General features: G+C 31.3%; 1 pseudogene; it reads right to left on the bottom strand.

The window, feature by feature from the left end:
* Window positions 1–3228: 3228 nt before the first annotated feature.
* The window catches only part of LOC149563597 (endochitinase B-like), a 68848-nt pseudogene continuing 44343 nt past the window's right edge, over window positions 3229–27733 (bottom strand).

Here is a 27733-nt window from a genome sequence, read left to right as displayed (position 1 = left end):
GTGGTAGCACTTTGGAAGGTAGGTATGAAGGATACTCTATCAGCTCTGATGGATTACTGATCTTCAAAAATAGAACCTACATTCCTAAAGTTGAAGAGTTACAAAATTTGATTATGTCTGAAGCTCATAAAGTGCCCTATTTAGCACATCCTAGTCTTAATAAAATGAATGCTGATCTTAGACAACATTATTATTGGCTAGGTATGAAGAGAGATATTGCAGATTTTGTGGCTAGATGTCTAGAATGTCAAAGGGTGAAAGTTGAACATCAACATCCTACTGGTACACTTTAGTCGCACAGTGTACCTAGATGGAAATGGGATACCATCTCCATTGATTTCATAGTGGGATTACCATTATCAGCTAGGCGGCATGATTTAATCATGGTTGTAGTTGACAGGTTAACCAAAGTTGCACATTTTATACCTGTAAGATCTTCTTATAATGTTGCTTCTGTAGCATGAATTTTTATGGAGCAGGTAGTAAGACTGCATGGGATTCCAAAGAAGATCATATCAGATAGGGACCTAGTTTTCACATCTTCAGTTTGGAGGTCTATGCAACGTGAACTTGGTACTCCACTGAATTTCAATTCTGCATATCATCCTGAGACTGACAGACAAATTGAGCGTGTAAATCAGATTCTTGAAGACATGCTTAGGATGTACTTCATGGATAGACAAAACAAATGGGAAGAATTCTTGCACTTAGTTGAGTTTTCTTATAATAACGGTTATCACAGGTCTATAGGTATGTCTCCTTTCCAAGCTTTATATGGAAGAACTTGTAGAACACCCTTGATTTGGGATAATCTAGAAGACAAAATTCTCCTAGGACTTGACATGCTCCAAGATCTAGTACAGCAAGTGAAACAGATCAGACATACCCACGCAGGTGTTAATGGAGGAGATGGGGATCAAGTGTGTAAGGATTTGGGGGGAGATCCAACTTAATAGAAAAATGCCATAGTTGAAACATATGACAAAGCACTTAGAAACCCAGAGGTGTAGAAGTTAGAGAGGTCCATTGTTGACCTGATAAAAAAGAATGTGGACCTAGAAAATAAATTTGATAGGGCTGCCAATTTCTCTATGCATGTTATGAACTCGGTGAACACTATGCTCTATCTCATGCATAATAACAAGGATGGTGCAACCAAAGACAAGGAGGTGGAGACTACTCACTCTCTATATGGTTTCCTAGCCGATGATTGGCTTCGCCTGCTCTTGGACAACCCAAGGAACCAGTGATTGGTTACCTCCTGGTAGTGTGCTTCCTCTTTAGTTTTTTTCTTATGTTAGTTTACTGCTTGGCCTTTGAGCTCCTTTAGGTTTTTTTAAATTTTGGATTGGTTTAATGGCTAGCTTGTATCTAATGGCCAAGTTTATATATATTGTTAATACTTTCATTATTTTTAGTAGTACTTACTTTACTATTATGCTTATGGGTGGGTTTTTGAAATTTAGAAAGGGGGTTGGGTAATCTCATGGTAATGACTTCCAACTGATCTTTGGACATTAATTTTTCTTTGTTATGGGTCAGCCCCCATTTTGCTTGCTTCTTAATTTCAAAACATTTTGTTTTCATCATACCTATTTGCATTCCTACATTAGACCTTGATAAGGATTTATAAAACATATTGAAACTTGTTTCTAGAAATGAATTGGTATGTCCAATTTCCTATAGCAAGAACTTCAACCTAGCATCATGAATGATACATAAAAATTAGACATATCCTTACTTTGTCATGTATTCTTTCAAACTAACATCTTTCTTTTCCTCCCCATTTTCATCATGGGTTTCATCCGTCATCACCATACATATTAAAATCCTATTATCCATTTAAGATCTATGAGGTATTCGTGAAACAAAGGCATAGCCACCATAATGTTTTTGAATGTATTTTTTTAATGAATCATTCAAACATTCACCATAAACAAAGAACAAAAGTAATTTGAACATATGCCCTAAGTCATATATTTTATATATTGCTTAAAATGACAGTTTAAATTCTCATTAAAAGTTACAAATTATTGTTTTGTAAGTTTCATTTCTCTAAACATTTACATGTTTTTATTATAATTTATAAATTTCTGATTTGAAAAATATTTATATATTTATATAAAATAAAATAACTTACAAAAACTTATGTGTTTTGGAATATAAAATAAAAGTATTTTGTTTTCATGTAATTGTATCAATTTGTTATCCATATAAATAATAGAATAATTAAATTATTAAAATCCTAAATTATAAGATTTAAACAATATGCATATAGTGATGCAACTAGAATGTAGAATAATTCTCTGTGTTTATTGGGCTGTTTAATCTTAATTTCTCCTTAAATTTAAACAGTTCAAATGCTGTTATTCATATTTTAAATAATGAAAATATAAATAAAATAGAATAAAAGTAATAAAAGTATGTGAAAAAATTGAAGTCAAGTTATTTTAAGCAGGACTAGGCAGGTCATGATTCATGAATGGATAGGAGATAGTGTTGGACAACATTGCTTCACTTCTGGCTGTAAAAATCACACTAACTACTGACTCTTAGACTAAAAGTGTTAAATAATCAAATTTGACTTACTTTTTACTTAATATTCGATATTTAAGAATAACCGTACTCAGACTCTGAAATAATATTTGATGTTTAAATATAACCTTATCATATCATAGTCATATCATTTGAGGGAGACTTCTGAATTTCTTCAATGCAATACAAAAACTATCTTACTACCCTTAAAAATTATGGGTAAATTAGAATATATATGGACTCTGAAGCATTCAAGTTACTGAAGATGGATTACTGAATGTGATCTGAAATGTTGATGCAAAAACATAGTACACAATCGAATCCAGAATATGCATCCTACTACAAATGATTGTAGAAATTTGTTCAAGTTATTCAAGATACTTTTATTAGTTTATATTTAAATCTGAAATAAAACTGAAACACATTATCATTATGTAAATAGTAAATCACATTGCAAAGTGTATTTTTCGTGTGTAGAATGAAAGTACAAAATTTTATCTGACACACATAATCAGAGAAAACTGTGAAATCTATTTCAATATCTTTACTCACACTAGAAAGACGACATCAGATGTTTCAGTTAAGTAAAAACTACTTTATTTAGCAAATGAATTTCAATAAAGAGGACAGTAGGGCAGAATATATTTCATCTACTGTCTTATTTTTGCCATTGCAGTTGAAATTTGTAAAAGTTTAGCAGGAGAGATTGGACCCTGGATCGACTCCCAACTTCGCGCAGTAATTTTTGTAGTAAGTTACACGCTTGTTGACGGCGTCTGTGTTACCTCCGCTACATTCGATGGCGCCATTGACAGCTTGGATTGTTGCTCCGAAGCTTTGTCCAGAGGTGATGGCAGTATAACAATTGCTATTCTTCATCCAAAACCAAACTGCCGTCTTGAACGAAATGGCGGCGTCATTTGCAATCTTCTCCGGTTCATTTAACTCGTCGAATCCAATGTCCTTTCCTGCTGGACCATAGTTGAAGTTCCTGCAACACTCAAATCCATTAATATCAAGTGGCAAAAATCAGCAACAACGTATAAAGCTCAAATAAGAATTGATCCATTTACCATGATAGCTGGACGGGTCCACGGCCAAAGTAGCCTTTGCCTGCAACACAAGGATACTCAGTGTTGGTTTCATCGCAGTAATCCTTCGTTGCACCATTGATCTCTTCAATGTAACAGAAAGCTGCAAAACAAAATTCTCTCATTAGCTGTGAGCTTCTACTGTGGGAAGTCTTAATGTACACAATCTTAATATATAATAATTAATCATAAAAAATTTTGTGTTCAAATTTATTCAAACTTAATACATAATAATAATTAATCTAGACTTCAATCCATTACCAATAACAAGAAATTAACATTAATTGTCATTAATGACTTCATCCAGTCTCGTGGGTGACATGGGCGAAGAAGGCAGCGAGCTCTCTCTTAGAGTCATCAGAAGTTCCAGTAGTGCCAAAGCCAGAGTAGGCATTGGCAGCCTGGATGAAACCGTCATAAGTATAGAAGTTCTTTCCAAAGCAAGAGCCGTCTGCAACGCTGAGAATGGCGTCAAAGAAATCTTTGCTTATGACGGAGGAAACAGTGGTGCTGGAGCCAGTGGAGAGAGTGGGTGTGGTGCCAGTGTAACATGGGCCTTCTTTGCAGCCAGTGCCGCAGTAATCATTGCAGTAATTATTATTTGATGACTTTGATCGTACACCTTTTCATCTTCTAGATGGCTGTGTCAACAGTTGACTCGGCCTCATACTTGACTCTGATGCATTTCGGATAGCTACGTATTTGTGGAAGTCAATAATATACTTTTGTATTACTTGTTCTAATTCTCGTAGGGACAGGCTAATCTCCATCTAAAATGTACTAAAGACAAAATAAATTCAAACTTTTTTTTTTCAGATTCACGAAAAACCTAATGATTTTTTCCTAATTTTTTTGTTGTTTTCGAATACAAACTATGCAATCATGAAGATCAAACATTGAAATTTTCAGAAAAAATCCATAATGTTTTTGATCTTTTGAAAATTGGTCGACTGTACAATTTTGATGGAGGATAGGCCCATTTTGTATGTTTATAAATTTGACCTACTTGAGTGGAATGAGCGATATGCACTTTCTATTAATTGTTCTTCTCCTCCTTGTGCGTTTATAAACATTCAAGTGTTCATGCTAAAACACATTAAAATTTGTAGCATTATGTGGAAAACATATTAGACTTGACAAATTAGTGATTTTATGTATGTTAGTGTGCATGTTCTAAAAGTTGTTGTATCTGCCAACTCTAGTCTTCATGTATGCATATGATTTTATGAAATTTTAAAATTGAGTTTCTAAAGTATGGTTTTTAGTTAAATTCATATATTTATTATACTTAAAAGCACTATGTGGTTGACTTTGGTCATAGTTAAAATTCTAGATAAAACAATAGATTGAAAAGTTCATGTAATTCAAAATTCTACAAAGGAAAGTAAAAAACATATACAAATCTTTAAAACTTGGAAACACCAAAAACATTGTCCTTCTTTTAATTCTCAGTTAACTTATAGTGGATTAAAGGTTTTAGGCTTTTCAAGTTTGTTGTATTTCAAAGAATTAAAGGTAGAAGAAGTATAGTCCACTTTGAGGAAGTTAAAAATCACATTAGATTCAATACATATTGCAAGCATTCATGCAAAAATACAAAAAGTTTTGTACCAAGGCATAAACATAGTAGATTGTCAATATTTGATCTGCAAACATATTAGATTTGAAAAATTATCGATAACAATAAGCTTTTACACACTCCTTTTTATATTGGTCAATATCATTATTAAATGTAATATTCTTTTATAAGTATAAGGTTTAGAGTTTTTAAGAATTGGATATTTCATGCCCTATAAATATGATGATCCATAAGGTTTTCTCGAAACATTATAGTGTTCAAGAAAAGGATGACACAACTAGACATTAGTATAAGGCAAAATAAATCTATCCATTTAGTTATTTCTTGAATGACCTTATGTTTATCTTTGTAATGAAAATAGCTCCAATTGTATCTACTAATATATACAAGAAAACTTCATCACATTCTTTATACAATTTATAACAAGTATCTAAAGTCATCCCATTGACCTTAACTTCTAAATTAATTTTTTGTGTGAAGGAAGGGTTCTTATTTTCTATACACAAAGTACTTTGCAACTTATCTTTCTAAGTTCATTTTTGTTATAATAACTTTTTCTCAATCTCTGAGGTTTGTGCCTTAGTTTGACATATGTCTTTCTTTTCACTTCCCACATAGGTCATATATTCCTAATAGTTGTAAACTATTATTCTATAACTCATTTTGTTAATTTCTTGAGAATATCCATTATTATATTGACAACATCCAATAGGAGGGAAAAACATTTATTGAAGACATTGAAGGAAGCAAAATTATAAGGAAGATAATCATAGCAAGTTTTCTTTTTTCATAGATAAAATAAAATTATAATCTATAATAGGAAGTATACAAATTAAGAAAGAAAGAAGAAACAAAAAAAAATGAAATTTCAAAGAGGCAACAATGGTGAATGGTTTTGAAACCTTTCAAGGGTGGTAGCTTAGAGAGTTTGTAATCATTACAAGAGGAGAATATGGTGAAGAAGTGTCAAATAGTTTAAGTCATATTGAAAGGCATAACGGGGATAAGGTTTCATTTTAGGAGGGCATCCAAAGGAGATAAAGTTTAGAAATAATATATTATTCTCAAAAGTCACAATGGAAAGTGGCAAGTCAATTATTATGAAATGTGGTACCCTTTTTATCAACAAAAATATAATGAAAAAAACATTCAATCATCATTCACTAACATATCAAATCATCAAATGAAATGAAATCAAATTATACCATTCATAAAAAAAATTTCAAAATAACTTAACAAACATGCAATCAATTATTTAATCAATTTGATCACTTTATATTAAACATTCAAAGAGAATAAATCTATAGGAAAGGAAACCATACATACAAAATTAACAATATATATTTTTGACATACAATTTTATTTACATATAGTGGTATGGGTTCTTAGTTGCAATACATAATTTTGTGTACACCAACACACCTCTTATTTAACATTCATTTTGTTATTACTTGTCACACTATCATAGATATATATTGTTGATTCATAAATATTTTTATATATGATATGTTTAATAAATGCTACTCTTTGACTTACAAAACTAGACATGGTAGGTAAATGAGGGATTATAAATGGAGAAAGGCACACTTTTTTTCCATGTATTGGTTCCTTGCATAAACTTATGTTTATCTTTATAATGAAAATAATTAGAAGGTTATGACCCAATTCCAAGATAGGTTCATAATATATATTATACAATTCATAACAAACAATATAAAGTCACTACATCAACCTTAACTTCTAATCTATCTTTATTTACATGAAGGGTTTCTATTTTGTACGCATGAAGTACTTTTCAACCTCTTTTTTTTTTGAGTTCATAGTCACTATAATTTAGTTTTCTCAAAATGTAATGTTTTTACCTTCCAATGACATAAAGTTTTCTTTCCTCTTCATGTTTATGACACTATTTTTCCTAGCTCCATCAAATAGTTCTAAATGATTTTTGGATACTTCATTTTTTGTTTCCATGGAAACATTTCAATTATCGTATCCACAAGATCCTATATGGATGGGGAAGTAAGCACAAACTCTACATTTGAAATCACTAAGTAAGAAAATTCTATAATCTATATCCTATTATTTAGATAATATGGTGAATACAGTAGTTAGGGATCTTGAATGGTTGTCTCAGCAAACCTCCATGTTGATGCAGGAAAACTTACAAAATATGATGAACTATGTTAATGTTAGTGTAGTTTTAGTCGAATAAAATGTACTAAATATATATATGAGATATACACTTAATTTATTTAATAAATACATATTGCATACATACATACATACATACATACATATATATGTACGTATGTATATGTGTAATGTTTTTACCTTCCAATGACATAGAGTTTTCCTTCCTCTTCATGTTTATGTCACTATTTTTCCTAGCTCCATCAAATAGTTCTAAATGATTTTTGGATAGTTCATTTTTTGTTTCCATGGAAAGATTTCAATTATCGTATCCACAAGATCCTATATGGATGGGGAAGTAAGCATGAACTCTACATTTGAAATCACTAAGTAAGAAAATTCTATAATCTATATCCTATTATTTAGATAATATAGTGAATACAGTAGTTGGGGATCTTGAATGGTTGTCTCAGCAAACCTCCATGGTGATGTAGGAAAACTTACAAAATATGATGAACTATGTTAATGTTAGTGTAGTTTTAGTCGAATAAAATGTACTAAATATTTTATATATATATGAGATATATACTTAATTTATTTAATATATACATATTGCATACATACATACATACATACATATATTTTATATCATGACTTTTGGGAAATGTTATTGATAACTAACTAGAGTTAAAGAGACATGTCTCTATGAAGATGAAGACGTGCCTCTTAAACTCATATAATATGCATTGAGAAAGTAACTTGAAACACACATAATATCTTCAAGTTTTATTACAAGTTATTAAAAAAATCCTATTTAACATAGTATCAAAGCCAAGTTGTAGATGAATAGAATGAAAGCACTCCAAATGCTTACATCTTAAACGTGTAAAGAACAAGTGTTTGTGATGAAAGAACACGTGTGTGCATGACATAAATGATTTCCGAGAGGTTTCCCTGATTTGGTAATGTTGTCGAACTTAGTTGGGCAGAGCTAGACATGTTAAAGTCTTTCGGAAAGGATTACCGAGTTACTTCTTGTTGAAAGTTGGCGCCTCAAAAATATTTGGACCCACGTTGTAGAGATAAGCACCGGTGATTAGAGAATATTGAGTTTGGCGTGTGATTTTAACACTGCAGTGTTAGACACAATGTCGATGCCCAATGGATGTGAGGTGGACATCTCTGAAGATACAAATGTCCTTGTCTTGCTTGATGTTGAAGTCGATTTGGGTATGTGTCTTGACAATGTTTCAACAAATTCCTATTGGCCAAAGCGGTGTCTCTGGTTTAGTTGTCTCAAAGGAAGATACCCGAATGTGCCATTCATTAATCTAGGACTATAATCTTATCTTTATTTGGCACGAAGATTCGTGTATATCCATGGGGATTCATTCAAGTTGTCACAGTAGCAGGTCGCAGGGCAATATCCATAACATCAAATTGCAATTGATGTGATCACCGCGGAAGAAAAGAAAAATACAAGATGACATGGAGCTCAGGGAAAATGAAGAGATAACGATCGGATTAAACAAGAGAAATGGTAGGGCCACCACTGAGGGACATTTATTTGGTTTGTCCAATTATAAAGGGAAGATATCTACTAAAGGCTAAAAGAAAGGACTTTATGAGGATGGCATAGGAATCTCTAAAATGACAAAAATCTACTTTCCTTGCTTTTGCACTAAACTTGAAGTAGAATATTTGATCAAAGAGGCATACATCGGTTGGAGTATCGAGCCCTTATAAGACTGAGCCCCACAAATTAATCTAAGCACAAGGTGAACTATAAATGACTATCAATTTTGAAGGAAAATGTGAACATTTATTTGTGAATAGCTTATAAGGTATGGAACATATGTTTTTAAATATATTTGTATATGTTTAACAATGATTATAGATGTTTTAAATTGATAAATTATTATATATGAGATTTGTAAAGAATAAAAAATATTAGTGATTTATATTCTTGAGGAGAATATATATTTAAATTAGATATCTATCTATCTTATATCGAATTGATGCAAAATTATTATTCTTGAGTATTATAGTAGTTTCTCTCTCTTTTATTTTATTTTAATATGAAAGCTATATGCCTTGATCTTTTCTTTTGAGAATTTTATTATAGGAAGAGGGAGATTGAGATGAAGAGGGAGTTTGACATTTCAAGCAACCTTGAAAAAGAGGGAGCAGATAAAGGATATGATTCAACCTTCAATGATCTAGAGGGAGTAAACCATGTTGAGATGGATTCTCCAATGATAATTAAGTTGCACCAATCAAAAGGATTGTGATTCATGAATATACCTTGTGACTATGTGATTTTAATGGGCCTGCCACCTATGTACATCATGAGGAAGTGAGGACTTCCAAATGATGTCACTTGTATTTGTAGAAGTTATTGTAAGATGACGATCTTACAATAGCTTGTATTATGAGATCAAACAAATTGATTATATGGCGAATGTCTTGCATCTTAACATTCTGAGAGGCTATTACTCAAAGAGTACTTGGTGAATATCATTTATATTCTGGTAAGCCAATACTCTTGATATCATATGTGATATCAAACCTTATTTTGAGTACTTGGTGAATATCATTGATATTATGGAAGGCCAATACTCTTGATATAAAACTTTATTTGAGTACTTGGTGAATATTCAATGTCGATATTTTGGGAGACAATTACTCTTGATATCTGATGTGATATCAAAACCCTATTTCAAGTCATTAGTGATTATCATATGTTGATATTATGGAAGATCAATACTCATGATATCAAATGAGATCTTCTAATCAAAGATACTCTTATTTTGAAAAGATATATGATCATATGTTTAGCCTCCCTAACTAAGAGGGAGTGTTAATGTTAGTGTAGTTTCAGTTGGATAAAATGTACTGAATATATTTGTATATATATTAAATACTTTGCATATATATGAGATATACACTTAATACATACATACATACACACACACACACACACACACACACACACACACACACACACACACACACACACACACACATACATATATGTATATATATACACATGTATATAAATATGTATATATATACACATATATGTGTACACACACACACACACACACACACACACAATATACACTCTTAATCGTGACTTTTAGCAAATGTTATTGATAACTAATGAGAGTTAAAGAGACATGTCTCTACAAATTTTAAACTCATATACATATGCTTTGAGAAAGTAACTTCAAACACACATAATATTTACAAGTGTTATTTCAAGTTATAAAAAAATTATCCTATTTAACAAACAAACTTTCCTTCTTGTTCAATATTTATTACAATTAAGGAAAACATCTTTTAATTAAGTATTTCTTTTTTTTTTGTGAAATAATAGATGGTACACACATTGTTCATTATTCTATACTTTGTAATTGATAATTTTTATACTAAATTGTGGGTATTGATCATATATAAATTCCTATAATAGACCATTTATGATCATACTATCTATTTCTAAATAACTTAATATGCCTCTCATTGTTAATGAGAATATTAGGTAAGAAGTCACATAAAAGTTATTGTATGTTTCAAAATAAGAAATATAGTTCTATATTTTATCACTAATGAATCTATGCTAACATAACATCTATTTTCATTCTTTAATGATATCTGTATTTAGATAAATTCGGTCCTCTAACACTAATTTTATGGATAACACAAATACTCCATTATGTAAGAAACCCATATATGATTTCTTCTACGAAGTCACTCTTATATACAATATGCATGGAAATTTGTATAGTGATTTATGATAAGTATTCATCGAATTTATTATTTTTATTTTTATTACATCTTCATTCGAAACTTCTATTAAAAATTCTTCCATAATGAATGTGTTCATGTAGAATATGATTTTGAAGATATTCTAAGTAGAATCTCCACCAAGGAAAATTCTCTACTATCAAGTTTAACTTTTTGGATCTTGGAGTTAAAATAATTTATACATTATGAAACCATTTGTAGAAAATGAAGTGGTATAAGGAATGATGCTAAATTGTCAAACCCATGTTTTAAGATTAATTTATATATACATGGTATTCGATAAAGATCTTCTAATTTTTGCTAGGAATCTTCCATATTTTTCAATCCTAAGTCTATGTTGGTGATCTCCTCATAATATATTTTGATCCATCATGGTGTAATACTCTCTTGTAAAATACAATGTAAAAATCTATAATAAAAAATGAAGATTAAATTATAATAAAAAAGAAGATTAAAATACAATGTAAAAATCTATAATAAAAAAGAAGATTAAATTATAAATAAAATAATTAAGATATAAATAAAAGTTAGTTAAACTTATTAAAGGTCTAGAGGTGTGTACAAGAGTTTTGAGTCCCTTGACACAAGATATAAATGGGGATGGTTTTAATTTGAAAATGGACATGGATGGAGTGAGGAAACTTGGAAATTGAATTGTAAAATAATTAAGTGAAAATTACTGATGGAACTTATAAATATGAATGAATTGGAAACAAATAGTAGTTAAATATTTATTACTTAAAAATTAAAACATAGAAGAGATACAACTCATAGAAATATATATTAATAACTTTAAAAATCTATATTAGGGGGAAAGAGTTTATATAAGGCTTACATTTTTACATATGAAGATGAGAAGAAAGAAGGGAAGATTATCAAATAATGGTTGAAGGTATAACAATGAGAAAAGTTTATAGAATAATTGTATTGAAAGTATATGTAGATGTAAAAGAGGAATAATTATATTTATAAAATATTATGTTGATAAAAATTAAGATGTATAATGTATGTAGAATTAGAAGAGTATAAAGAAGTTATAGTTTGAAGATAAATAGATAGAGTTACTATGCAAAAGGAATAAGGAAGTGACTCCTTAAAAAGGAAAAGGCTGTGAAGAATTGTGAATCTCTTAAAGCATGGTAATCATGAAAGTTTCTTAACATTTAAAAATAACATGAATGATGATAAATTGTGACTATTTCTAGTATTGTATTTGAGAGAAAGCTTGTGACTCTTTTATAGGGCACAATGGATGACAAGTTGTGAAGTCACCCATCATGAAGGTGTAATAGGAGGGAAAATAATTTATTGAATGAATGGAATAAATTATCATCATTGAAATGGTAATCATAGTAAGTTATATTTTGAGATATAAGAAAACATCAATTTTCATAAAAAGTAGCATAGGAATTAAGGAAGGGAGGAAGAAGTGGAAGAGAATAAGGAATTTACTTCCAAAGAGGCAACTATAATTAAAAATTTGGACCATTTTAGGGTTGATAATTGTGAAGAAATGTGATTAATGAAAGGCATAAATATTGTGAGATTTGTAACTATTCTCACATTAAAAGTCATAAACAAGAGAATAATTCATTTGAGGAGGGAATCTAATGGATATATAGTTGGTGTGTAACATATTATTCTCAAAGGCAACAATAGAATGTGTTGTCTCAATTTCCTATCCCTTCTTTAAGCAATGTATAAAGAAATAAGTATTTTAGGATGAGTCATCTATCATTAGTAAAAAAGTTGTAAGAATTTGCGTTAGGGCAGAATTTCTCCAAGACCAAGGAACTCAAAACACAAGCACAAATTAGACCAGAGTATGATCAGAATAACTGTATAGTATTCAATTCTATGTACAAGTACACTAGAAGTGCCTCAATATAAATGCCTCTGAGATGCATCTAGAATGCCTCAAAATCAATACCATGTTAAGTCCAACAACCAGGCACATGTCCACCAGATATGGGTTATCCTCCATTATGCACGAAAGTAAGTGTGATGATGAGAGGATAAGCCTACAAAGGTGAAACATGCACATCAGTGTTGTAGACAACATGTGCTAAATTAGGAGTGCAAAAAATTGTGTTGTCTACATGACAACTCAGTGAATGATGCAAACTCCTATGGTGTAGACACCATGTGCATCATTAGAGTTGCATACTTCTATGTTGTCTACATGACAACTGTAGAAGATGCACAAACTCCTAAGTGTCTCATAAAGAGAAATAATAAAATAATGCAAAATAATAAAATAATGCACTAACCTAAGTTAACTTAAGTAAAGTGTAAATAGTAAATACCCATTTATAGTAGAATTTCCCCAAGACCAAGGAACTCAAAACACAAGCACAAATTAGACCAGAGTATGATCAAAATAACTTTATAGTATTCAATTCTATGTACAAGTACACTAGGAGTGCCTGAATATAAAGGCCTCTAAGATGCATCTAGAATGCCTCGAAATCAACACCATAATAAGTCCAACAACCAGGCACATGTCCACCAGATATGGGTTATCCTCCATTATGTACGAAAGTAAGTGTGATGATGAGAGGATAAGACTACAAAGGTGAAACACGGACATTAGTGTTGTAGACAACATGTGCTAAATTAGGAGTGTGAAAAACTATGTTGTCTACATGATAATTCAATGAATGATGCAAACTCCTATGGTGTAGACACCATGTGCATAATTAGAGTTGCGTACTTCTATGTTGTCTACATGACAATTGTAGAAGATGCACAAACTCCAAAGTTTCTCATAAAGAGAAATAATAAAATAATGCAAAATAATAAATAAATGCACTAACCTAAGTTAACTTAAGTATAGTGTAAATAGTAAATACCTATTTACACCAACAAAAACATCAAATCAAAACTTACTCAATAATAATTCCCCACTCTATGAATTCCATAATCATACTAAAAAATCAATCATAAAATCAAAAGAAATAATTACATAATTTACCAAGCACTAATTAAGAATAAAGAATTTTTTTAAAATCAATTCCTCTATCAATTCAATCACTTTATATCAAACATTCAAAAATAAAATGTTAGATGAGAATAAATCATTATAAATTTAGCCATACTTACATCACAAAGTATATGTATTATGGATATATGATGTTATATTACATGGCATGGTATATAGGTTTCCATTTATAATAGGTAATTCTATGCATCCCTACATACCTTTGATTTACATGCATTTCATTATTATCTATCATATTATCATAGATATATTGTTAATTTGGTCATGCTTAAATATAAGACATGTATAAGAAATGTTATTTATACTTATACTCTTTTACTACCATAACTAGTGATGGTTGGGGAAACGAGGGATTATAGATAGGAAGGAGAAAAATGTTGGGATTAGATTTTGAGCATGCCATATCATAGTATAGTATTTAGTAGTCCAATGGGTAACAAGGGGGATAAAGGTGACTGCCTTTGGGATTAGGAAGAATGTACTTTTCAGGAACCACATTTTGAATATTCATTTTGGCCTTTATCATGTTTAACAAATGCATAAGGATGTTCAACTAGTTGAAGGAATATGTTCACTCATTTGAATGGTAAGGATATTCAATCATTAATTTATGAAAAGTGTAGGAAAGATTTTGTAACATTTGGGTGGGAATTTTGAGAGGGAGATAAAAGTTTGAAGTATGAAAGATAAACAATATAAGAAAACAAGAAGGGAGGACAACTGGTTTGTTTCTCAGAAGTGTATAGAAATGTTAAATGGAAAATGAAAGGAACAAAGTTGTGTTTTTTTGTTAATTTTAAATATTTAAAATTACATGTGCACTTTTTTGGGGATGGAAGACAATTAGATTGACTAAAATAAAAATATATATCTAAAAATGTGTTTTCAAATTTATTATTTGTGTATTTTTAGTTTATAGCCTAAATGTGGAATAATAAATAGAATTTTAAAATATATTTTTTAAATCCCAACAATAAAGAACTCAATGTAAAGAAATGTGAGAAGGCTAAAAGGCACAAATAGAAACAAACTTTTTGGAAAAATCTTGAAACAGGTGTGATAGAATGCATGAATTGAAAAGAAGGAAGAAATAAAATTATTAGGACTTACTTATAACTTTTTGGCACTAGTTTTTCAGAAGTATGACTACAAATAGAAATGTTTAATACTATACACCTCATTCACGTCAAATAAATAGTATTCAATAAAGTGCATACAAGTTTTTCTCTCTCTTTTTTAACTTTGTACTTAAGAACATGTACAACTACACTCACACATGTTCATAGAATGTTTGTAATAGGATAAGGTTATTTCATAATGCTTAGGAGAAAAGACTAACATTTATACAAAATGACACTACAAAAATATCTGAAACTTTTTCAAAACTGCAAAACCCACATTTTTTCACTAGTTTCTTTAATTGTTTGATTAAAAAAAAAAGTGAATATCAACTATTGAAGGTTAAGAAAAAACTTGACAAGTTTTGCAAAATTTGAAAATAGACCAATGTGCTAGTTCACAATTAGTTTAGCAACATTCCAAGCACTAAAACAGGGAAACATACATGATAGTGTATAAAATTTTCCATGTGAGTACAATCATGATAAGAAAAGTATATTAAAGAGTTATTTAAACTTTTCCCTGTCTCCACTAATAAATTCACTTACACCCACTTGGATAGTTAGATAAGCTAAAATGGAAAAAGGATTCATAAGGAATGATTTGTCATCCATTTTACTTGATCCATAGGTTGATTCAAATTTTGGATTTATAAATGGAAAGTGCTATGTACATACAAGCCCTTTTAATAATCCTTAAGTTGTTCCAACAATGAGCCGCTATTCATATGATTATTTTCCTCCAAAACATGTTATTTCTCTAAATTTTTACTTCATATTCACACAAAATACATGTTGGTAAAAAACACATAAGTGATAAAAATATTAGTTAAAAAAAATCAGTTATTAAAACATGTAGGGTTCGCACCAGTGATTCTATTATTTTTAGATTTACTCTTTTCCCCCCCTTATTATGCACTACTCATCATGTTGAGCATGTAGAGGTGGGCAATAGAAATTCAGCTTATTATGTGTTGTGCTTATTTGGGTCAAATGCCATCTCAAAATGTAATATACTATTGTAAGTAGTCATTTTCATATTTGTACATGTCTATAATTTTGAATCTTGTACTTTGTTAATATAGAGGATTGCATATAGTATACTTTTGGGGTTGCCAAGCATCCTTTACACCTAAGATGCATAAATGTGCATATAAGTTTTACCTTTTTAATTATGTTTCTTATAAACTCGTAATGTTTTTTTCTTAATCATAGTATCTCTATTTAACTAACATCTCCCCATGTCTATGTAATGAAGTTGGGGAGAATATGCAAGTGGTCTAGGTGTTCATCAAATTGGAACTGCAAGAGAAAGCAAACTAAGTTCAAAATTTCTCATCTAAGGATGTCAAGTGGAATTCGATTGGTGCAGAACATTATTGGGTAATGTAAATTTAAATAGAAAGTACACTTTGAAAATTGGATGCTTTCCTCTATCTAGTTTACAATGAACACATAGGGCCCATTTGGTTGCTAGAATTAGTAAAAGTAGTATTTGTCTAATACTTGAATCTATTAGATGTTGGATTTGTTAATCCAAAAATTGGTTTTAGGAATATGATTGAACTTGTTTGATTCACCTAAATTTTGATTGTGAAGATATTTTTAATGAGTTTGATAATACAAAATTAGAATTGGAAAAAAGATTAACTTTTTTAATACTTTTAAATATTTATTTGTCTTTCATTTATTTAATTATTTTTAATTTTCAATTTTTTGAATTAATTTATTTTAATTTTTTTAAATAATTTTAATTTTTTGCATGTATCACCAAATCATATTATAACTGTGAAATCATATACAAATTCATTTACAATGTGAAATCATATTTTCAAATTAAAAATAGTTTTAATTGTTGACACTTTATTTCTCTTTAATAGATGTCTTGATCTGCTATCATATTGAATTGTATATTATGTCCCTCACAAAAATTAATATAATGTGAAATCAAATCTTCTCCAAGTAGAAACACACTTATATAAATTTATTTGACCACTATGTCGATCTCCGCTAATTTTAGAAATATAAGCTTAAAACTATTATAATAAAAAACTTTGTTCAAGATGAGTGGTGGTGTTGTGGGAGAAAATAGAGTAAATCACATAATGCAAAGAGAAGGCAATGCCCATAGCATGCCCTTCCGATTGAGATAAATAATTGTCAATATTGGTCTGTGCAATTCTGAGTCACTCCTTACATCTTTCTTCACCAACAAATTCTAGACACCAAGTTGTGAAGAATCAACGAATCTCCAATATGATAGAGCAATAGCAAAGATTGTTGCTCTATTTTTCTCAATAAACAAAATACGTTGTGGAATATGGGGGATAGAAACACCAAAAACTGAAACAACCAAATAGCTAGAGATGTGCAATAAAACTTGCTTTTTTCCTTCTATTAAAAATCTAGAAATAACTTTTACAAATGAAAATTTTGGAAACTACAAACTTCATAAAAATAAAACATAAAACTACTATTGTTGTAATTAAACTTGCAACAATTAGGAGCTCTATAAAAACAAACTAAAGCTACTTAGAGCTCTCAGAAAAAATGTCTAAAGCAATCACTACTCAACCAAATAAAACACCAATAATGTTGCTACACAAAAATACCCAAAAAATTTCTCTATTGCTACTACAAAACCTGATTGTATGAGAGAATAATAGAATGAAAAAAATTCCATCTCTTTTTTCTTCCTACTGTCCACAAACTTTTCCCACACAAAAATCTAAATTCAAAATTACCGACCAAAAGTTAATGTAGCATCATAATCTAGCTGGGAATGAAATCCAAAACAAATCTAATCATTCTTGGGGGCTCCTGTCAGGGTATAGGTGTGTGCTTGGATTAAGGGCAACCGTAAATGATTTAAAATTCCAACACTCCCCCTTTTTCCTAAGCCAATAAAATAAGATCACAACTTATCCAAATAAACTATTCAAAGGCTTCTTCTTAGGTGCATAAAACTAGCAATGCCCTATGCCTTAGTGAATATGCCCGTTAGTTGCTGCTTAGACTTACAATACTCTATTTTTAATATCACCATTTTACACCAGCTCTCTAATAAAATGATTCATGATTTCTATATGCTTTCGTCTTCCATGAAATAAATGATTCTTTGTCAAAGCTATTGAGGAAATGTTGTCACAATAAATTGTGGTTCCATCTTCTTTTTCTTCCATCAAATCCACCAAGATTCTTCTTAGCCAAATAACTTGACAAGATGCTAAATTTTCTACTAAATATATAGCCTCTTTTGTAGATTGAGCAATGATTGGTTGCTTCTTGGATTCCCATGAGATTACACCCAACCCCATATAAAATACATAACTGGAAGTGCTCTACCTATTATCCAAATTTCTAGCCCAATCACTATCCGTATAACCAACCAACCCATGTTCATTTTCAACATGATATAAAATACCAAATCCTTTGGTACCATTCACATACCTTAGAATCCTCTTTCTTGCTTTCCAATGGGATTCTTTTGGAGTTTGCATAAATCTGTAAATTAGACTCACTGCTTGTATTATATTAGGGTGAGTTTTCATTACATACATCAAGCTTCCAACCAAACTTTTATACAATGTTGGATTCATGTTGTTGCTGCAATATTCCTTGCTCAACTTCAAACCTATGACTATATGTATTGGGGCTGCTTTTTTTTTTGTTCATTTTAAATGTCTCCAAAATCTAATTTTCATATTTTTCTTGATAGATAAAGATGCCATCATGAAAATGTTTTACTTCTATGTCTAGAAAATACTTCAAGGGACCCAAATCTATCATTTCAAACTCACTTTTCATGGCCTCTTTGAAATTAGAAATTAGAAAATCATCATTCCCAATAAATATTAACTCATATACATACAAGAAAATAATTAAAACTTTACCATCAACCTCCTTGATGTAAAGATTGGGCTCACCATCACTTTTGCTAAAGCTATTGCTCATCAAATATGATTCAATCATGTTGTACCATCATGTGGAGCTTGTTTCATCCAATAAAGAGCTCTTTTCAACCTATACACCTTGTGTCCTTCACCTAAAACTTCATAACTAGGTGGTTTCTCCACATACACCTCTTCTTTCAATGCTCCATTCAAGAAGGAGGACTTTACATCCATTTGAAATACCTTCCATTTATGTTGGGTTGCAATTGCTATGACAACACAACATGGTTTCCATTCTTACAACTAGGCCATATGTCTCATCATAGTCTCTACCATACTATTGTTTGTACCCCCTGACCAGTAATCATTCCTTGTTGCTATCTATGTTTCCATTATCGTTGCACTTGGTTTTATAAACCCATTTAACTCCAATGACGTTCTTCTTGAGAGGTAAATCAGTTATCTCCCATGTTTCATTTTTTTCTATTGCATCTATTTCCTCATCCATGTCCTTACACCATTTATTTTCTTTCACATCTTCCTCAAAATAAATTGGATTAGTATGAGAAAACAATGCAAATTTTACACTCATGAAATTCTTCTTCATAACTTTCATCTTGGTATACCACTATTAAACTCTTAGTCTTCCTTGGCAATATCGAGGATAGAGTAGGATCTAGATTTTTATTGCTGTTGTTATTTTTCTATACATTTTCTACACCAATCCAAAGCTTTCTGGAGCTACCTATAGTTAATTCTTTGTTTGTTTGTGGCAGCTTGCTTTTTTTCCTGCTTTTGTTAGGAGCAATCTAGAGTTGTCTAAAATTGTTAGTATCCGTTGCTACTTCATCATGTTGATCATCAACTTTATCTTCTTCATCAATAATGGGAACTTTACTCTAAGTTCTTGAATATTTATCCACCAGGACATTCCATGACCAATTTTCAATAAACTCCACATCTCTTGAAATGATGATCTTCTTTGTGACTAGGTTATACAATCTATATGTGTTTGATTCTAGACTATAAGTAGTGAAGATGCACTTCACACCCTTGTCATCAAACTTTTTTTTTTTCCTCCTTTGGTACATGTGCATATGCTAGACACCCAAACACACTCAAGTGTTTAGCTATCCATCTATGTTTTGACCATGCCTCAAGAGAGATCTTGTCACGAACTGCCTTTGTTGGACACCTATTTATCAAATGTATTATTTTGGCTATAGCCTCTCCCCAATATTGAGTTGGGAGACAACTTTATTTCATCATGCTCCTTTCCATTTCAACAATGGTTCTATTCTTCCACTTAGCCACTCCATTTACCCGTGGAGTATAGCTGGCTGTAAGCTCCTTCTTGATGCCATTTTTTTTTGCCAAAAATTAAAAAAGAATTGGAGGTATCCTCCCCCCCTCCATCTAACCTTAACAATTTTACATAATGTCCACAATATTTTTCAGCCTATGCTTTAAACTCTACAAACTTATCAAATGCATCAAATTTATTTTGAAAAATATACATGAATGTCCTATTGCTGAAATAATCTATGAATGCCATAAAAAAAGTACTCCCCCCAATAGAAGTGTTTTAAATAGGGTCAACTAAATCAGTGTGCACCAACTATAAAGGTGCCTTTACCCTTCTAGAATTACTAGAGTTAAAGGGTAGGTTGCTTACCTAGAATACAAGTCTCACACTTGTCACATAACTCTACAATATTAGGAAAACCATCTACCATTCTTTTCTTCTACAATAAATTCAAACAAGCATAACCAAGATGTCTATACCTAAGATACCATAGCCTAGAGAGGTCTTCAATCACACTCTTTAGAGATGATTTCTAATGTATTGTTGCATTCTTGGGAGGTGCATCTATGATTTGAGAAGAGAATCATGTCTCTATCTTCAATGGAAACATTTAGTTCTTTGTGAACTGCTACAACTATTTTCTTGCTCCCGTATTTCTCATGAATGACACATTTGTCATTTTCTAGCAACACTTTATAACCATTTTGAATGATTTTTCCAACACTCATTAAATTGTGCTTCATACCTGGGGAAAAATAAACAATTTGAAACTCCTTTTTCTCACCTTTCTTGGTGTGGATCATGATAGATCCCTTTCGTATAATAGGAGTGGTTACATCATTTCCCAATTTAATTTCAGATTTTAAATTCTTATCAATGAATGAAAATAAGTTTTCGTTAACACTCATGTGGTTTATGCAACTATTGTCCAAATACCATACCTCAAGATCGTCTTCTCCACCAATGTTGCACATGATGAAGGCTATGGGATTATTTACTTCACCCACATTTTCATTTTGCGTTGACTAGTCTCCTTTCTTTTTCTAGCATTCACTTGCATAAAGCTCAAATTTATGGCAATAATAACACTGCATTTCTCTTGTTAGAATTTTAATTTTTCTTTCCTCTAAAGCTATTTTGAAAGTTGCTCACTTCATCTTGGCTACCTTCTCGCCTTGAGCTTTCTCCTCCAATATTTATTTGCCCATAGTTACCATGACCTCTACCTCTTAAGCCTCTTCTAGAGCAGTTTCTTCATCTCCCCCTACCTCTTGCATTGGATTGAGCTTTAAAAGCTTGCTCTTGGGAAGATGTTATTGATCTATTAATCCTATGCTCATGGGTTTGGAGAATAGCATTAACTCATCCATGGTCAATGTGGTGTGGTCTTTTGCCTATTCAATGGTGATCACCAAATTATCATACTTTTGGGGAAGACTACTCAATATCTTCTCCAGTATTCATTTCTCTTCATATTCTTCTCCATTTGACTTTAGTTGGTTTATCAAATCAGATATTCTTGAGCTAAAATCTGAAATAGATTCATTGGAAGATTCTCAAACTCTCTTTGTATCATTTGTAGCTTCACCACATCGACTTTATCATTCCCTTTAAAATTTGTTTCTAATATATCCCATGTTTCCTTTGAATAGTTAGTTGCTGCTATTTTGGGAAATATCATCTCTATCATGGTTGCCTCAATCAAGCTTAATGCTTTTTCATCCTTCTTGACTCTTTCAACTAAGTCTTTTGGTTGTTGGTGAGAGAAACATATTGTTTTAGGTCTGTTACATCATTGAACCCATTAACCAAAAACTCGCACAAATCATTTGCAACCATTATGGTTCTCATATTCTTTTCCCAAGTATCATAATTTTGTCTATTAAAGGATGGTGGTTGCTACCAAGTCTTTCCTTCATCTCTAGTCATGTCTCCTACATAGAAAAAATCAATAATCCCCAAAAAAAAACCCAAACCCACAAGGATTTAGAGCCAATCAGCTCTGGACCATGTGAAGAGTCAATGAATCACCAATATGATAGAGAAATAAAAAATATTTATGCTCTATTTTATTCAATAAACAAAATAAACAATAGAATATGGGGGATGGAGACACCAAAAACTCTAACAACCAAACAACTGGAGATGTGCAATAACACTTCCTTTATTTCTTCAATTAAAAATCTTGAAATGAATTTTACAAATCAAAATTTTTGAAACTACAAACTTCATAAAAAAAAAAACTTAAAACTATTACTAGAGCTATATACAAACAACTTCGAGCTACTCAGAGCTCTCACAAAAATTGTCTAGAGCAATCACTTCTCAACCAGACAAAACACCAATAACGTTGTTGCACAAAAATACCCAAAAACACTCTCTGCTGCTTCCACAAAAACTGAGTGTATGAGAGAAAAAAAGAACCAAAAACATTCCTTCTTTTGTCTTCCTACTATCCACAAACTTTTCCCACATAAAAATTTGAATTCAAAATTACCTACCAAAAATTAATGTAGTGTCAAAATCCAACTGGGAATGAAATCCAAAACAAATTTAATCATTCCTAGGGGTTACTATTAGGATAGGTGTGCACTTGGCTCAAGAGAAATTAAAAATAATTTGAAATTCAAATAGTGATCCCATAAATGGTCATATTAAACCATATGTCCTTGAGTACACTGAAAACAAATTGCCTGTCTTTGGAGCTGCAATGTAGAGATCACTTATCAAGATCTAAGCACTATATATTGTAAATGTTTATGAAATATGGATTAGTGAAAATAGGAATTGGAATGGATAAACCTAATTCCACCTTTTGTGGTGGAATCAAAAAATCTTCATTTTAGATCAAATTAAAATACAAAATCCAAATGCCAATTCCTAACACATCCAAACTTCAATTAGAAATTTTAGGAAATGGATCCAAAGAATATGTATTCTAGGTGAGTAAAAATAATCAACATTATAATTTTCATAACAAATTGTTTGCAATGCATTTATAATTGAGATAAGGACTTTGTAGTTGCATACTTATTTGCACAAATTTGGTCCACAAGTTAATAGGAATAATTCACTAAAAAAGTAACATGTTAAATTATATTTTTAAAAATGGGTTGTTAATGCTACTTCATTGTTAAGATGATCTTCTATTAATAAAATGCATCTATTTTTACTTTCAATGAAATGCTCTATGTAGATGTAAATGGTGAAATTTGTCACCTTTTGAATAATGAAAGAACAATGCCACAATCTTAGTTTTCCCTAAACCTTTTTATGTAATGCAAGACAAGTATATTGAATACCTCTTGGAAATTTATGCATTTTTTATGTAATCATGGACCAAAATCTCTCTAATAGATATTAGTTTTAGTTCATGTCATGAAGAATTTTTTTCCTAACATAGAAAGATGACATGAATTCATGGAAAAGAGTGAGGTTCAATCGAACTGTAATTCTATAGAGGAAAGTAGAAGATGTGGAAATTTTATTTTATTACAATAGTAGCCAATAGTAGGTAGTATACCTTTCATTACGGGAATATGAACCCTATGGATCTTATAGATGATGTTTTGACACCTAGACGATTCCATCATCTCCATGGGTTACACATTTCAAACTAAAAGGTATGGGGAGAGATAATTTCTATAATTGTTGTAGTGATTCTTATTTTCTTTTCATACTTGTTGCATATCAGATTATTATTTGTATTTATTATTCATATTCATAATAGTTAGAGGTTCCTATTCAATGGACTATATCCATCCATAACAAGATCAAGGGCATCGAAGGGTGGCTACCCATGGTACATAGATGAGAAAAGATTGCTAGAAATTATTGGAGGATGTATTCCTTCTTGACTGAGGATGCCAACATAGAGATATAGGTCATAAAATAAGTTCATGTCTCATTTTTTTTGACTTTCCATATGAACTTCCCTTGATATGTTAGTTTGGTATGCATCCCATGAGACTACCCACTTATTTTTAAATCAATTTATGTGTACCAAGTTATCTTTTCAATTTCATTTTATTCCCTTTTAATGACATGTGCACTAAGATGGATAAAAAATAATTCAAAGTATTCATTAAAAGATAGATAAATGGTAATATTTGATCACCTCAAAATGATAATTATGGCAATGAATGAAGGAAGTGATTATACTATTTATCTAGAGCACAATGTTTTTAACAAGTTCAATGATTAACCCCACTTTCTTGAGTAGTGTAGGAGGACAAATTATAACACTATGATAGCCCATGCAAAGGTAATTTCATTCCAAATTATTTTTTCTTCTAAGGGGATTAAGTATAAGAAGATTTACTACTTAGGTTCTTGATGGAATTTTTTACACCCTTTCTATTTTGGTGAACATGTGTCTGTCTACCCATCTCTAGAACCATGTTATTCAAATTGGGTTCTATACACTCTTTAATGGAAGACAGAGGAACATTTTAATTTACAAAGGTGAAATTATGGTTGATTTGATAAGAGTCACTCTTCTAAGGAATTTTAAATAGTGTCATAAAATAAATATCTAGAAATGAGGACTAAAAAGGTGATTTTTGTATGTGGGTATGTGTAGGATCATGGTGTAACAAAAAGTGGCGATCTAAAAGGTATGTAGTTTTAAAATGCCTCAAAGCATTTCAAAATCTATTCCAACTTTTTTCCCACTCATCCTAATACTAAACCAAAAAATTAATACCTTTATAAGGCCTAGTATATCTTTGGATACCAACCCTACATGGTCAACTTTAAAAACATCCCAAAAATGTGTTTTTGGCCTGTTCTTGTGTGTGTTTTTACTTCAAACATTATTTGACAACCTTTTTTCCATCCAAATTTGATGAAATGAAAAGGGTTTCTTAAGAATGTTCTTAACTTTTCATAAATGCAACGTCTGTCAAATTACAAGTTTGGTAAGTAATTATTACTTATTTTCTAATGGAGTTACATATAAAGTGTTGATTGACACACTAATTGAAAAATAACTATAACTTTCAAATGATAGAACATTTTTGAAATCCAAAAGATGAATCACATTCTATGCTTCTTCTAATATAAGGTAAAGAAAATAAAAATTAAATTTTGAAGAGTTTTGAATTAGTTGAGGTGGTCAGACATGAGATTTATTTTAATATTCTAAAAATGCTATAGTAGAAAATTTATAATTAATTTTTTTTTAAGAATAAAACTACCCAAAAATATGTGTCATACCCAAGCATGAGTCTACTTCTTATCTAGAGATAGGTTATCTTTTCCCCATGAAATCCTCTATCAGGTCCATAGTAACCCCATGAAGAGAACCCTCTCCCCAAGCCAATTCTTAAAAACATAGTAAGTAATATGTGGTTTAAAAGCATGCAACTTCTTAATATATGCAGTAAACTTGCCCTTTTGAAGAATTTCCCACACCACACATTTTTCCTTCTATTATTTACAATTAGATGGCTCCTTCTTTCTTAGCTCACCACCCATGATATACCTAGCTTTGATAACTCTACAATAAATGGTAACAATCATAGAAGAATAGTTTTCTTTTAACTCAAAGAAAATTTTCTTCAAGGGAGCTATGTAAATGTTGGTTTCTTTTCCTTCTAAATAGGTATTTCTTTTTTTTCCCTTCTACACACATGTATATTTAGAGATATTTTTTAAGGTGCTTATTACATCTTAGAACAACAACAAAATTCTTCCAGCTACATGCATATTCCACAGTCCAAATAATAAAACAATAAAACTCACACAACCCATGCTAAGTGAAGATCCTCTAGAAAAATAATGTAGACCAAGAAAAATAGGTAAGTTTGCAAGAAATTTTACAAAAACATATCATAGCAGATATTTTTAGAAAGAAACTAGCCATAACCTAGTTAAATGGGTCTAGTTTCTAATTAGCTAGGTTGATTACAAATTCTTGTAGAAATTTCATTAGATTAGGTCAACACCCTCATTTGTAGACCTCTCATGTCAAGCACTTTCTGTATTGTTTCAACACCATGTTCTTTCTTTTGAGCTAATAGTTCTTCAGGTGCATTTTCTTGTAAAATATTAATTTTGTTGAAAAATTGTAAACTCTTAGAAAGTGCATTGTTTTTTATAAGATAAACAGGTTTTAAGGGATCCTAAAACCCATAAATTTTACAAAAACAAGGCTAATAATAAGCCAAAGAAGCCCAGCCAAAAAAGAGGTTCAACAGTTGAAAAAAAAGCCCAAAGGCCCATAAAAAGGCTAGAAAACAAACAAACTAAAATAGACTATAGAAAGCCTATCGAAAAGCCAAAAGCTAGGAAGACAAAAAGACAAAAGACTAGAAAACTAGTCTTCAATTATCTTCTCCATTTCTTGCATAGTCCAAGCTGCCTCAACTATCTTTTGCTGCTCCTTTGCCATTTGATCTTGGACCTTCTCCATGCCCTAATCCATACTGGTGAGAGTACTGATTGTGGCCTTGTCATCATTCGACTTGGCCTTATCCATGTTCTATCCTCTCTCCTCCACCAGCAAGCCCCTATCCTTAAGTTTACCAGCAAGGGATTGGATGTTGTCATTCATCGAGCTCAGGAGAGAAATCATCTAACTTGCCAAGTTGTGGTTGTAGTTTTCAAGATTTCTTAATCTCCTTTCATTTAAGCTTTCTCTATTTTCTTGGTCCTCTTAGCTTTCATTACCTGTCTTATTCTTAATACTTTCCATCTAGGATACCCTTTCTCTAACTTCCTCCAGCTCATGGAAGAGCCATTTGATTGATCTGAAGTTGTCAATCATACTACTGCGAGCATTATTCAGAAGGTTCATTCCAGTCTCCCTTGCGTTGTCTGAGATGGCCAGGATAGATGGGTCTATGAGCTCATTGAGCCTAGGCTACTCCAGGTTGTCCACCAAGATTTGAGGGTTCATAGCTTCCATAAAAATCCCCATTGTAGCAGTCCTCACATTGAAATTTTTCTAGGCCTTTATCCTATTTTTGACTTGCACTTCCCCCTCATTCTCACCAGTGATGACATTCACTTTTTCCTCCGAAGGAGGCTGAGACTGGATAGGGGAGAGGGGAAGAGGAATAGCATCCATCCTTTGATTTCTAGTCTCCTCAACTCTCACAACCTCCCTCTTCCATTTTTTCCTAGGTTTCTCCTCTTCCGACTCCTCCTCTGACACTTTGTCAGAATCTTCCATATCCATTTCCTCCTCCTCAGCATAACCCTCTTTTTCTTGAGCTTGGCCATGATCCCTAGGGCTTTTCCTACTGGGAGTTGTAGCAGTGGACAGTTT

Source organism: Cupressus sempervirens, chromosome 4 (assembly GCF_028749045.1).
Source record: "Cupressus sempervirens isolate cs-2001-9-10 chromosome 4, ASM2874904v1, whole genome shotgun sequence".
Classification (NCBI taxonomy): domain Eukaryota; kingdom Viridiplantae; phylum Streptophyta; class Pinopsida; order Cupressales; family Cupressaceae; genus Cupressus; species Cupressus sempervirens.
Note: the sequence above shows the minus strand (reverse complement) of the source record. Positions and strands in the feature narration are given on the sequence as shown.